The sequence below is a fragment of the Pteropus medius genome, unplaced genomic scaffold (assembly GCF_902729225.1).
Source record: "Pteropus medius unplaced genomic scaffold, Ma_sr-lr_union100, whole genome shotgun sequence".
Lineage (NCBI taxonomy): Eukaryota > Metazoa > Chordata > Mammalia > Chiroptera > Pteropodidae > Pteropus > Pteropus medius.
The window spans coordinates 3426713-3442527 of NW_024350924.1; the positions used below are offsets into that span (position 1 = coordinate 3426713).

General features: G+C 39.3%; 1 pseudogene; it reads left to right on the forward strand.

The window, feature by feature from the left end:
• The first annotated feature begins 5655 nt into the window (after positions 1–5655).
• LOC120585278 (uncharacterized) lies at positions 5656–5772 on the forward strand (annotated as a pseudogene).
• Positions 5773–15815: the final 10043 nt, after the last annotated feature.

The window sequence follows — 15815 nt, forward strand, 5'->3', positions numbered from 1 at the left end:
CCCCCATTCCACCGCACATATACTCACAACCAACTACTCATCTGTACATGTCTGGTCACGCACGTGAAGATCAACCCAGTCTTAGGTCTGAGATTTTGGCCATCAAAACCTACAAATAAAATCTCCCTTCTTTGAATCTGCAGTTCATTATAGCATCGTGGTGGGAGCTGGAGCCGGAGGGTCTGCATGAGAATCTGGCTCTCTCCAATCTAGCTGTTTGAGCTTAGGCACGCCACTTAACCTCTCTCTGCTGCAGTTTCCTCACCTGAAAAATAGGGGTTACAGCGCCTACTTCGCAGGCTTTCTAAAAGGTCTCAAGAAGTTGAAACAGGTATGTGCTTGGAGGGCGCCTGGCGCATGGGCGGTGTTCAGTAGCTATGACCATTACCTCTAAAATCTCACTGCCTGTGCAGGCCGATGGTTGACATTCAGGCCATCGGGGAAAACAGAGGCTTATTTTTAAGACAGAAAAGCGGAATGAGTTTCAGAAGAGGAAGCTTCCCATGCAGCTGCCGAGCCCCAGCATGTGAAGATCTGCCATGCACAGCTTGCGTATGGGCTGTGGGAAAACACAGATGCCAAGGCATGGAGTCCATAGTCCACTTCAGGAGGTGAAACAAAAAGATGAAAACAGAATAAAACATGAGAAATACCACGAAAACTTAGAAAGGCTCATTAAGTTGTGAGTAGGGGAGTCAGGAAAGACCTCGCTTGCGCCGGAGGAGGTCACGCTACAGGTGTCAGGATCAGCGTGAGTCAGCGAGGGAAGACCCCTTGTCTGATAGAGAATTTGCAAATGCCTTCTCCCGTTCAGTAGGTTGTCTTTTCATTTTGTTGACGACTTTGTTTGTTGTGCAGAAGTTTTTTAGTCTGATATAGTCCCGCTTGCTGATTTTGCTTTTGTTGTCTTTGTTTTTGGTGTCAAATCCAAAAAAAAAAAAAAAAATCATCGCTAAGCTCAGTGTCAAGGAGCTTACCCTTTATGTTTTCTTCTAGGAGTTTTATTGTTTGAGGTCTTACGTTCAAGTCATTAATCCATTCTGAGTTAATTTTTGTGTACGGTGTAAGACAGTGGTCCAGTTTCATTCTTTTGCCTGTGGCTGTTCAGTTTTTGTAACACCATTTATTGTAGAGACTGTCCTTTCCCCGTTGTATATTCTTGGCTCCGTTGTCATACATCAATTGACTATAAATGGGTGGGTTTATTTTGGAGTTTTCAGTTCCCAAGACAAATGTGTCTGTTTTTATGCCAATACCATACTGTTTTGATTACTATCGCTTTGTAATAGAGTTGGAAATCAGAGAATATGATGCCTCCAGCTTTGTTCTTTTTTCTCAAGATTGTTTTGGCTAATTGAGACTTTTTTGGATCCACACACATTTTAGGATTGTTTGCTCTATTTCTGTGAATGAAACATTTATTCTCAAGGAAAACAACTTAGACAATATAGAATATATTTAAAATGTTGGATAGACAAAGGGGAAGCAGTTCGTGTTTCTCCAATCCTGTCATTTACCAATGCTATGGCTTTCTCTGAGTTACTGACCTCTCTTTGTCTCAAGTTCTCATCTGTTTAATAGGCGTAGTAACAGTTCCCAAGGTTGTTGCATAGTAAGAACTGAATGAGGTATTCAGGAATCTGAATGCATGAAAGTTATTATCCCAGGACTTTCCACTTGGTAAGTAGGTGCTCAGTAAATATTGCTTGTCATTACTATAGCTTTTCTTGGCTGTCTGTTAGTGTGCTCTTGGAAGGAGTAGTTTGGCATTTGGAGCCCTGGGACTTAGCTGGACAGGTGCTCAGATACTTGCCCAGGATAGATAAAGGCAGCTGATGTAGAAGTGAAAGATTGTGTGTGACTACACAAAAGAGAAAAGAGAAGTGTGGGGAGTCACTTATGGACATGTGAAATCGTATAACAAGGAACAAGGATATTTGTGTACTTGGCAACAATGTAAGAAGTTCAGATTGTAAAGCGCTGGGAAAAACCGGGAGGTAAATGTTCACATAGCAATTACTGCACATTCCTTGCAACAGTTTAGTAGAGAGTTCTGAGTTGTGAGAATCTCATTGTTCTACTAGATACAGTAATCTGGCTAACCTTGGTTCTTGACTACTGTCTTTCTTATTGTAATGTTATAAATAGTGTGTTCTAAATAAACTCGGGGACACAGACACAGCTTGAATCTGTGATCCCTCCTGCAATTCTGTCTGTCTTCTTTCTTTTCCTCAGTCCATGCTCCCCCTTTCAGGTACCCTCAATTACTTCGTCGGCTGGCTTCCGACAGAGAAGAGAAAGGGGAGGTTTGGGAAATGACAGAAGTGCGTGCGTGAGGCTCTGTGGGTGTATATGTGTGTTTATGGATAGGGAGAAAAGACAACAAAATTGGGGAAAAGGCAGCATTTTATGACTGGTAGAAATGGTAAAGTGTAAAAGCACAGCACGCTTGCATGGTTGAGTTAGTTAGGTACAGGAAACCAACCAATTTGTGGCTTCACAACTAGCAGCAGTGAATGTTGGTGCCCCTCATAGACTCCCCAGCCGACTCTGCAGGCACAGTCCAGAGCTGCAGATTTCTCTCACTTTGACTTTATAGCAACGTCGTCCTCCTAAATGACTATCCGCCCTTCCTGCTCCCTCCCTCAAGAAGTAAGAAGGATGCTGAGAGTATCAGACCAAAGGACTTGGCGCATGGTTCGAATTCATGGTCTTATCTTCAGTCACGATGTCACTATTCTTGAGTCCCGGCCCATGTGCACGAGGTCTGACCGGTGGCGAGGCAGCCAGAGTGAATACCACTGCCCAGATGTGTGCATCATGGTTGGCTGCTCTGTGAGGACATTTGTGCATTATCTGGGGCCAGTTTTTAATCCCAGACTGCTTTCCTCCTTACGAGCTCCCCCTTGCTGCCTGTTTCAGAGGGAATGGGGAGGGGGTGGGTGGGAATACAGTCTCATTTAAAAACTATCTCAAATATCTCCTAGTAGCCTCCACTTACTATGTATTTCATGCATTACAAAGTCTTAAAAATGACTTTGGACAATTTTTTGGTTTATTTCCAGCATCGCTTCCTTCTGTTAGCAGAAATGATGTAGAGCTGCTTGCATGTATCTACATGGATTTCTCTCTCTCTCTCTCTCTCTCTCTCTCTCTCTCTCTTTCTCTCTCTCTCTCTCACACACACATGAATCCCCAAAAGCTGAAGTATTAATTAATAGGAATAGAGCATTGTCCAAGCTGTGTGATGAAGACAGTCTGAAAATTATGTAAACCAGCAGCATGAATTCCATTCTCCAGAAGAGATGAAAAATTCTTGCATGCAGGAGAGTTTACTTTCTTTCAGTCCGAGTTGCACACCAAGTTTCACGGGCTACTGTAGGGTTGAGTAATCTCAGATCCCCGAAGCTGTGCCCATGCATCAAATGAGAGAATGAGTAAGTCTTCAGTGACCTGTGAAATGCTGGATAAATAATATATTTTGGATTTGTTATGTGTGAGTTTATCTAATGTGTTAGGAGTGGGTAGAGTTCTGGATGGTCCTGATCTGGCTTGATCTACCTGGAGTCAATCAACAGTCCTGGAGTGAGGGCAAGGATGCAGACCAATATCTAGAAATATACACAGAGATCATGGAGGGTGCCAGGAGAATTCCTGCTTTCTTGGGAGAGATAGTCGTTGATCACTAAATCATATGTTGAGGGCTACATTGTTCGGTGGCCTCGGTGGCTGAGCCATGCGGTAAAGCTGATGACAAAGACTTACCTCTGCCAGGCTCCTTGCTCTTTGAGGAAAGGCATCCCCTTCATGAGACCCGCCCTCTGCTTCCCAGCTCATCACTCGGCTTGAGATTCATCTCCCCGAGCTGTCTCATTCCCTTTGTGATCACACGTCATCCAGACTTCCTCTATTTCCTTTGCTTTATTTACTATTCCTTAGTCTTCCCCAGCCTTTGAAAACTGAGGATGGCTGAATTGCCATGGCAACCCCTACCCCCACTTCTTTTCTGTTTCTCCACCTTTTTTTTTTTTTTTACATTTTAATAAAATCACTATTTATAGTGCACAAAGCTTCACCCCCCTCTCCACCACAGCTCTGCAAGGGAGGTTTCCTGTCTGACCAGAATACTAATGACTAAAACATGGCTTTCTAGTGAGGCGACGAGGGAGCCCTCCGGGGCCAGCACTCAGGTAGTCATCTGTGTGCAGGACCAGTGTCTGACCTATATATCAAAGAACAGTAACTGACAGGGCTGAAAACCAGCCTTCTAAAATATAACATGCTGGATACACACAAAACATACATGTTGGATATGGCTGTAGGGGAGGAGGTGTGAAATAAGGCTTCAGGTTCTAAACTTTGTTACACTGACAAAGGGAATTGACCTCCTGAGCTCTGATTATACCAACTTGAGATGCCACGGCCAGTGGCATATTAGGAATAGCTGGGGTTTGCAGTAGTGAAGATGGCTGGAAGGCGTGGGGAACACAGAGGCTTTATCATTTGCTGTCTATGAGACCTTGGTGTTCTCAGCTGTACACTATCTACCTGTAGGACCGTTGTGAGGGGCAGAGATATCGTACCCCGGGTGTTTGGTGGCAATACAGTCTCATGACTAAGTGTCTGGGTTCTGGAACAGGCTTCAGACTCCAGCTCTGCCACTGTCTGGTTTCATAACTTGAAACAAGTTACCTAATCTTTCCATGCATCGGTTTCCTCATTCTAAAATGGGGATGATAATAATAGAACCTGTTTTTCACAGTTGCTTTGAGAATTCAATAAGAATGTAGTAAAGACTTAGAACAGTGCCTGGTAAAACATCTATTGTCATTGGTTAGCAGCATTTGATAAATGAGAACTATTATTTTACCAGTTTATCAACATCCATGAAGACTAGTCTAAACCTGGGGCATTTTTACCAGGGTTCACAGATGTTGGCATGGGCTTGGTGGAGGGATCTGGTAGGGGTCATTGTGTTAAGGAATGAAACATTCAGACTGCATTGAGAAGTGGAATCCCATCATGAACAGAAAAATGTGGTAGCTTTTCAATTCTTAGTGTTCAATAATGAAAATATTCAATCTTTGCCTTGTTGTTTTTGGACTTAAAAAAAAAAGCAAATATATATAGGAGCAAGGTGGGTTATTTTCTCCTAATCTAGATTGAATTTAAGATATCGCTTATCCATTCTGGTGGCTCATAGGTGGGGGGTCCCTGGGTGAGGCTGTGCAGTGGCCCCTCAGAGAGCAGTGCTGCTTCCACTTTCTCGTGCTTAGAAATCACTTGGGGATTTTATTAAAATTCAGGTTCTAATTCAGTAGGTTTGGGGTGGAGTCTGAGATTCTGCATTTCAAACAAGCTCTTTGATGCTGCTGCTGCTGCTGCTCATCGGGAAGGATTAAGTAGAAGATTAGGAGGCTTTTGAGGCTGGTGCTTCCCGATGGTGCTTCCCAAAGACTCCTGTAAACAGAGGTGTGGGTTGCAACAAGGAGGTTCTTTCCATTTCTTATTTAGATACGAAGCCGGAATTACCCAGTATTAATAGAACTTGGCCCTCATGAGGGTATAAGAATAAGAATAAGCAATGAAAATGTGGTTCCATAGTGTAGCGGTTAGCATGTCTGGGTTCACACCCTGGTGGAGCTGCAGTCCATGGTCTATGGCCATGCCACCCTGAACAAGCCCCGATGTCTGATCTCGGAAACTAAGCAGGGTCGGGCCTGGTTAGTACTTGGATGGGAGACCACCTAGGAAGACCAGGTGCTGTGGGCATAAATAATAATTAATTAAAAAAAAAAAAAAAGAATGGCTAACATATAGAGCTGAAGTTCTTCTTCTGGGGTCTTTAAAAAAAGAAGTCAAATAAAAAACAATATGCATTTTTTCTTTCTTTTTTTTTTTTTTTTGCTAGAAAGCTCAGAAGTGTCTGACTACATGATAGAAAGGCTTTCCTCCTGCTTTGCTCACTTGGGTTTGTTCTTGAAGCGTTTTCATAACAAATAGAGCTCATTATTTTTAGGATTTTTAATTTTTTTTGGTACTGATTTACTCAGAATATTTTGAAGAGATGGTTGTTGGACCAAAACCCAAGTGAAATTGAGCCAAATAAAGATATAATTATTAAAACATCAACTTCAAATTTCGACTCCTGCTTAAAGGCATTGCTTTTCTACTAAGAGTCTCTGGCAATCTCTTATTTCAGTCCAAGCTCTGTTAAGAAAAAGAAAAGAAGAAAAGAGAAAAAGAAAACCTCAAACAAGTCTTGACATGTTTTTAACAACTAATAATAATGGTGATCTGTCACAGCTGCAGGCTCACTTCTGAATTACCAGTGGAGGAATTAAAGGTCCGTGTTATAAGATGAGAGGTTTAGCTACTTTACAAGATGAATCAGTCAGTGACTCACAATTACACATCATGTAATTTCAAATTCCCAGTAGTTGTGAGCTTCTCTTTGGAGAATGGACAATCTTTGAAGGAATATGGGATATTAGAAAGAGAAATGTGAAGTATACTTCTTGAAATTCTAGATTAACCGTGATTCAAAAGAGCGTGGTAGGACTACGCATGCGCACTTCATTAGCAGGGTTATTTCCGTTGGATTCAGGTTTCTAGCAGTGTAATCCACGCCCTTTACTGACAGGCAGTTTTGTTATCTATCCTAGGGCAGAAATATGGTCATTTCTATTAAGCCATTAAGCAAAGTCTTCACGGTCTCTTGGAAAGGTCCATAGACCAAGATATGTCAATGCTGGTTAAAGGCGACTTGCCCTTTTAGTGGCCCCTGCAACCCTCACAGATGCCTACATGATCAAGTAGTATTGACTCAGATGGGAGATGAGAAAACATGGCAGAGATGGACAAGGATATAGATTGGGAAATGCAAAACTTTCTTTCTTTTTTCTTTCCTTTTCTTTTTTTCCCACTATTAGATGTTAAAATTCTTTTCAAATGGAAACCACATAATAGGATTCCAGATTAAAGTCTCTCTGGTTGGCAGATAATCATTAGGGGAAAGTGAAATGCGATTTATCTGAGAATGGCTATCATGACCCATCCTTAAAACTCGAGAACTTTGTTCCTTCTCAGCTACTGGGAACCTGTTACAGTAGCAGCCTTATAATTTGTCTCTGAATAAATCACCAATACCAAGTTTCATTAATTGTATCTTACTCATTGGCTCTTTAAATTTCTCATTAATAGAACTGAAGAAGTTGCAATGAATAATATGAATTGAGGCCCATTTGCAACCTTTAGAGTTAGTATTTTACTTTGCACTAAATCTATATTCTTCTCTGTTGTCACAAGTAGGAAGATCCATATTTTCAGTTTTGTTAAGCAGTTTGCTTAGAATTATCAGTAACTAAAATCTTACTCTGAGTAAGTCAGTGGCTCTTGATCGTAATGATCTAAAGTTTTGGTGCCTCCTGTAAGCTAATTTCCAGTAGATTCCACAAGAATAAGAGAATGTGTGTATTTTTTTTGAACTAAATCATTTTGAGCAAGGGTTTATAGTGATGTCAACAGACAAATTCTGTGCAGTTAAGAGCTCTTGTCCAAGTTGAATACTTCAAAGGATCGAAGTTCGAAGTAGCCCTCTGATGAGGTTTAGAAACTACTGGAGATGTTTAAATACTAAGTTTAAAATTACACTTGAGATAAAATCTAATTTCCTGTTTCTAAGTCTAAAAGCTTACAATAAGGACCCTGAAGGTTCCCGGAATAATAAACAGATCTTCTAAAACGGCAACTGGATGAGGTAAGTGTGGTTGACTTGCAAGTACAGATTAATATCCTCAACACTATTCATGTGTTTCAAAATTAAGGGGGAAACTTTCCAAGAGAGAGCCATATTTGGGGTTTTAGTGAATCCAAAATATTTTTAAGTACTGCAATAGTTTGAGATGTTTTTTAAGGTTTTCCACTGCTAAGGCAACTGTCTACTTTCCTTGGCGTGCATATGTTTTATGAATCGAGTGTTGGGAGCTTCTAAACAGTGGTACATCAATACTCAGCAGCTTTTGCAACTTGGCTGCAAGCAGCTGAAAACCCTTTCCCTCCTTATTTGCTTCAGTCCTTTCTACTTCCTTCCTTGTCCAACCTAAACCCCTGTCTTCTTTTCCGAAGACCCTTGGGCTGAGCTAATTGTCCTTTCCTTCTTGCTCATCGTACTCTGAGCCCACCTGGTACAGAACTCGTCACCACGCCATAATCATAGGCTTTCTCATCTTCCACTACTTCTGTGAGGTCATCGAGGGCGGAAGACATGTCTTCTCAGGGTCTTATTTATTCAACAAATGTTTATTGAGCATCCACTATACGCCAGGTACCGCGACTACAAAGATGGCTAAGACACAGAATCAGCACCCAGTTTTGAGAAGACAAAAGAGTAGGCGGTTATTCTTTGTGTTAAGTTCTTTGACAGAAAGTTACTGAGAGTACATCAGAAAGATACTTAACTGAGGCCTTCCTAGAGGAGATGTCACATTGAGTAAGTCTTGAAAGAGAATTAGCTATCACCCAGATGAGGAGAACAGTGTAGGTGGATGCAGTAGGGCCAAAAAATGTTTGGGCAGAGGGAGTGGCAAATGTGAAGATATATAGAAGAGAGAGCATATTGTATACAAGGAATTCACAATAATTCAGGGTGACTGAAGCAGAGAGTACCTGCTGGAGAATGATAAAGGATGAGGAGATGGATTATGAAGGGCCTTGGATGTCATGCTAAAAAGTTTGGCCTTTATTCTAAAAGGATAAACAAGGACTCGTTGAAGTATTTTAGCCATGAGATTCATTAGCATATTTGTGGTTTATAGAGACCATTTTGGCTACAGTAGGAAAAATTTACGAGGCTACTGCAGCAAAATAGGCAAGAAACGACAAGCTACAGAAACAATTCAGAAGTGGAGGGGTTGCATCAGCAATTTATCGACTGTGAAGAGGGAGAGAAAAGTCTAAGATTAGATGATCCCAAATATCCAAACAGTAGCATGAGAAGTGGTTCAATTCACTAAGATAAGAAACACCGTTAGTGTAGGATGGGGTGCTGAGTGCAGGAAATAAGTTGCTCTGGGTTGGCCATGTTGAGTTTGAAGTATCTTGGATAGTCTAGAGACCACCAATAAGATATTTCTGGCAAGAAGATTGGTATACAAAAGAGAAATTGTGTACGAGGGTCAGGAAACTCCATAAAACTGGCTAACAAAGTTCTGGAATATTGGAAAGTTGTAGAAAAATCTCATAGACTCCAATGGCAGGGGGTAGAGCTGGGCCTCCCACACACTGGAAATTTGTCTGCAGCTACCTCCCATTTTTCATTGCAGCAGTATAATTGTTCTGTTCCCTTTCTTTTTCTTTCTCCAAGCTTCTCTACTAGGTTTCACCAGAATGCAGACTATATAGATTTAAGGTTGTCAAGAGGCTGACCTTGGCTCAACTCCATTTAACTTAGATCTCTAAGTCTACAAGTCTCAATTACAAACTTGAGAGAGAGAATCTAATTGGCTCCGTTTAGGTTAGGTGACCACTTGAGGACAGAGGATGGGCTTACAGGGGTCCTAGAGCTGTCTCTTCTAGGTTGTGGGTTGGCAGGTTCTCTAAGGATGAGATGTGAGCGGGGAGGAAATGATTGGCTGGGAAAAAAACTGGCACAGTAAAAGCAGTATTGAGGATATAGATCTGTGATGGAGACAAAGATTTTGGGAAACAGTAAAACTAAGGTATTGGTTGAGATGACCTGGGGAGAATTTAGACTCTGAGAAAAGGTCAGGGCTGAGATCACAAACTTGGGAAGCAGTAGTATTTAAGACGTGACAAGAGCCCAGGAGGAGGGGGGCAGATGGGGATAAAAGGGGTCAAATATTAGGTGGCAGAAGGAAATCTAACTTTGGGGGGGTGGACGCACAATGCAATATATATACGGCATACTGTTGAATTGTACATTTGAACTTATTTGATTTTATTAATCGATGTTATCCCAACAATTTTTAATTAAAAAAAAATGAAAAAAAAGAAGTGACAAGAAGTCAGTGAAAGTGACTAAAAAGAGATGGAAAGAGGAAGAAGGATAATATGTCACAGAAACCAGGAAGGAGGGAGGGAGGGGTTGACAGTGTCAAATTCTACAGAGATGGGGTAAGAATCGGCCTGAAGGATGACAAGCAAATTAATAATGAGGAAATATTTAGTAACGAGGTGGAGACCAAAGCCAGATTACAGCGCAATGACATTATAGTAGAATGCCAAATAAATGAGGGATAAGGAAGTAGAAACAACTTCTTTTTAAAAAGTTTGACTTTAAATGGAAGAGGACAAATAGAGCGGAAGATAGATATGTGGTTATGGAAACATCTATATACTAATCAGAGATTCTGGGGTGGGAAGATATTGAGTATAAAGGCCAAAACAGACAATGTTCGACTAAGTCAAGTTTGGGAGATGGACCAGAGCTCCGGGATTGGGACACTTTTTCCCAGTGAGAAGAACTGGGATATAAGGAGGCACTCAAATACTTCAGAGTAATAAACGAGTAGACTTGTGAAGTGGTGGTTGAGCCAGTTCGTGGGCTTGGGTCTCACTTTAAGACAAGGAGACTGGGTCTTGGGACACGCTGAGGCAGGACAAGGCTTGCCAACTCGAATGCGGTGTAGGACAGAGACAACGAAAAGGCCTGTCTTCTGCTCGTCTTCTTCGAGATACCCCAATAACTCCCTCCGTTACTTCCTTCTTGAGGAAGCCAGAATTTGAGATCGTGGTGGTGAGGGGTAGGGAACATGGCCGTGCAAAAAGAACCTCAGATCAGGAGCCCGAAACCTTGCTGAAATTGACTGACCATGTTGACCTTAGACAAATGACATAATTATGCAGTTTCCTCATTTATAAGAAGCGCGTGATATTAATTTCTCTGCCTATTTTACAGATTACAGATTTTACAGATTGCTTTTCACTATATATATACTTTTATATATTTTATAAAATATATTTTTTAAATATTTTAAGTATATGTATGTATACTTAAAATATTATAAATCTTATAAAGCACAGTATAGCTGCAAGGCCCCATTGATGTATACTCTGGGCATCCTGGGAACGTGGGTTGCCCGTGCAGTGTGCCCTGCGGAGCTGTCTAATCCTGTCTAACTATATGTACATGTATGACACAGCCTTGGAGGAGCATCTGCCAGGCTCCTCCTTGGCTACTACTCGTGTTGAGAGCTTGGCCTGACTGATAGCACATTCCCGCTGGCATAGAAAATGCCTGGAGGGAGAAGCATAGAATATCAAAAAACTCATCATTTTCTCAAGACTAGAGCATAGAAAGTTCAAACAGCTTTACAAATTGCCTCCAGAAATTGCGAGGCAAAAATTAACTCTGTCTCAAGAATTTGCATCCACATTATGAAGGCTACTTCTCCCTACTCTCCTAATTATTTCCATCTTCATCACCACAAAAGATGACGCAAGCATTTTCTTTGATAGAGTTTCTCGGCTTCTCTACAGAAATAAATGAAAACTAAAGACATAAAGTGTATTTATCATCTCCCGGCCCAGCTTTGAGATTCCTATTAGGCCCTCTGATTAACTTCCATTGTGCAATACCTGACCGCTTTTAGATTCAGGTGATGTGGAAATAATTGTTTGTTTTCACCGCCGGCATAATGGGTATAAATTAACCTGATAATACCTGGCATCCACTTCTCACTGACATTGTAAAGGTTAATGAGATAGTGCCTAAGAGTCAATTTGTGTCCTTCACCTCATCTAGAAACATTCATTATGCCAAATTGGACCAGACACAGGTGAGCGAGTGCATCACAGAGACTCACTCCTTGTCAACTGTGTTTTAAATCAGATTTCTGGGTTATTTGCTCTGTTCTCTCTCTTGTGGCTTCACTTTCAAAACAATGACTTCACTGACCTTAAATTTTAAAAGACAGTATTGTCCCCAGAGGATTTAGTTCTTCTTTTGGCTTTTTAAAAAAATTCTACCAGGACTCAAGTTATCAGGTATCACTTACAGTGAACGAAGAAGGATTTTTAAAAGATGTAAAACCTATGTTGGCTGTGATGAATGGAACTTACAAATACATGATAACTGGACCTATGGGAGAGAAAAGCACAATAGTGAGAAAATACAAAAGAAAGTGCAGAAAAGTAAACCGATGCTTGAGTGGGCCCTAACCCTTCGGAGGTGTGTGGCAATCATTACACACTGATTTGTTTCTGTTGAAGTCCTGCAGCAAAGTGAGAATTCTCTGTGACGGAGGCATCGTTCAAAGAGGACGTCTGTAACCTCTTGGAAACAAACTGCTTCACTTACTCTGTCAATGTTCACAAAGGACTTAAAGATTTGATTCCTTTGGATGAAATACCTACAGATTATGGTCCATGGAGTCTACCACCAAAGCTGCTCAACCAAAAAGCTTCGAAACAGTTATTTCTTCTATCAACTGGAGGCTTAGAAAAATATGTTTTGTTCTTTTCTCTAATAGCTAATTACTACATGTGTAAGGCAGCCTAACTGTGCACTTAAAAAAAAAAAAGTAAGTAAAATTCCAGATGGAAACAAGGGGGCCTCTGTTTTGGTGATGTAGCATTTGCTGACATTCCAAAAGCACAGACACATTTGAATAACTAGCTGCTATTAGGAAAAAGATTTAGGATCACCATTGCTAAGCACAAAATAAGAACGATGGATATGTAAAGGCTGCTTATAAGAAATTATAGTCTATCGTAGTGCAAAAAATATTGGAGATATATGGAGAATACATATGGAAACAAAATGTTATTTGACTGTTCTGAATCTAAATAATGAGAATCCTAACCTACAAGCTCAGGAATAACTATACATCACCCCTTGGATTATAAGTTCTCTGAGAGTGGGGTCACCTTCCTATTTACCTTCATCCCCTCTCACAGTGCATTGAACAGGGCAGTGTGCCCCATTGGTGCTCAATACATATTTTTGGATGAAATGATGTACATTTGCTTTGCCACAATTCTCTTGTATAATTGACACCAAGTATGAAGGCACAGACTAATTGAAAATAAGTTTTTTCTTCCTTGAGACTTTTCTGGGCTGTCAACAGCATACGATAGGAAGCAATGGAAGAAACCTAGGCAATGTTGGGGGCGTCCAAAGTGCGATTCATGCCATGACGCGCTGAAATGATCACCGATTAAGAACATCATCATGACCTCCGGCATTGGCTGATTTAAAGCAGTGCCTGTCAAACTTAGTACTATGTCAGACAATGGTCCGGTTTGAGTTTTCCCTTTGCAAAAATCAAAGAGAGACAAGAACAGGAATGAAGGAATGAAGCCGAATAATAATGAAGGAATAGAAGGGAGGAAGGAATGAAAAGAAGAATGAATGAATGGAATAAAACAATGAAGGAATGAATGAAGAATGAATGAATGAATGAATAATGAAATGAAATGGAAAATGAATAATGAAATGGAAATGAAATGAAGAAATGGAATGAATGAAAATGAAAATAAATATATTTGTTTTAAGAAGAAATGGTACGAATGAATGGAATGAAAATGGAATGAAATGGTACGAACAGAAGGAGGGAGGAGGGGGAAGGAGGAGGAAGGAAAAAGAAAAAGAAGATATTGGAACTATGAGTAACAGGTTTTTGGGGGGTATTTTATTGAATTCTGCACATAACATTTGCAATGAAAACACTGTAAATCCAATGACAAATTTAAAAAATGTATCAGATGAAAATATCACAATCAATTCACAGGTATTTACTTGATATTTACTTAACAGAAGGCCCAAAATGATTATGACAAGAACATCAGGGAACATGGCATAAGAGTTTTTTTTTTTAACTTTACATTATTATGTGATAAATTAACATAACTCAATGTAAAAAAAAAAAGACAATATAGAAACAAGTATAAAATACATTTGATTTTACATTTAAGAATTCCAATATTTGTTATGTTACTGTTTAAGAATGATTATTTCATTCCATATAAAATAATACTTGTTTGACTTATCCGTTTGATAAGGAGAACTAAATTTAAGGTTAGAAAATTTTAAATTCTGATATAGCATATGTTCAATTGACTTATTCACAGTAACACTGCATTGCTAGTCATTAAAAATACATAATGTATCACAGACTTGATTTACAAGGGAAAGCAGTAACAAACAGTGTCTTTATATTGTTTGAAAAAGAATAAAAACATAGCATTATGTCATGGTTTAAAACTAAACGCTCTCTATATTCAAAATGAGCAGTTATTAGATTTTTAAATGTTATCTGGGAAATTACTTAAGTGGATTTTAAAATATGTAGATAAACTTTACCACATATTTGAACTACGGTTAAATGTTAATAATACTGTTATCTAATATTTGACAACCAATTCTTTTTGAATAGTTAACGGGAAATAATGAGTTTTCTTAAAGACAGTTTTTCTACCCAACCCCCACCTCTGTCCTCCCTAATCACAGAATACATGTGATGAAGATGGTGACTTCTGGCAGGTCTGAGACTATGTTTTCTCTGAATCAGAGTGGCTGTAGTTTCTTGGGTTGATTATTGCTTCTTTCAACTGTTCAGACATCATTCATTAGGATGAATTGTTAAAAAAGGAAATTAGAAGATGAGTGAAGAGGATCAGTTTTTTCAGTAAGCGCTTAGACATGTGAATTGAGAGTCTGTGGTCAGGGTGTGAGGACTTAATATGTTTTAGATGGAAAATGTCTGGCTATCACCTGTGGAAGGATTATATTTTGGAAGTATCTAAAAAGCCCTGACAATAACAGCAACGATACTTTGTAGACAAGACCTGACATTTCCCAATGTATCATTTAGAATGAAATTTTAGCCAAAGTTTTAAAGATAATGGCAGTGATAGGGAAAAAATATAATATGACAGAAGGTAAATAGTATAAAGAACACAAGATTTAGTGCCATTTGCTGGCTCTAAGATCTTGGGACAAGTCACTTGACCTTTCTAAACCTTGCTTGTTTAATCTCTAAATGTTACATGGTATTATTACTTCACGTGGCTATTTTAAAGATTAAATAAAATATGTACATGATCTTTGCAAAGTATGAGATAATAAATGTTAGATATCTCTATGAAAAAACTGAAGTCTTGTGCCTGCTATTCTGACAGCTACATAATTACTATCTATAAGATTCAAATGTGGATTTTATTACATTGAGCATATTACACAGATATACTACACATACTGTTTGCTTTTCCCTTGTACATATAAGAACTTTTAAACAAAAATTATACCATTTTATGGGGTAGTTCCAAAAATAGCCTATACAATGCCCTTAAAATTAAAAAAAAGAGGATATTCCTATTTGTTTTATAATCATACAATTTTATGTCATTTAGGAAAAACACTTTGACAGTTTTAACTAAATACTTAACCTCCCACCCCTAAACACAGCATAAGAAATTTACCAGAAAAGACACTACTATGGTTTGTCTCAGTATGGTCAGTTCACAAATTGTTGTAAGGTACAATATTAACACAATATGCTAGAATCACCATTTAACAAATTTCATCGACTTTTTAAAAAAACGGATAAAATTTTTCTAAGATCACTAACACTAGTACATAAGAGGTTCAATTATACCTAAAGTGAAAGTTCAGATTCACAAAACCAAAATGATCAGATTATATGTTTTAATGAATTGCTCCACTAGTCAAAATACACATTTCCTATTATGATGGAGGCCTTGAAAAACTGCCCCCTTTTCTGAATGGAAGGATATAAGACTAAATTGGACAAATAATCTCAGTATGACAAAATATTTCTGTATTATTCAAATGG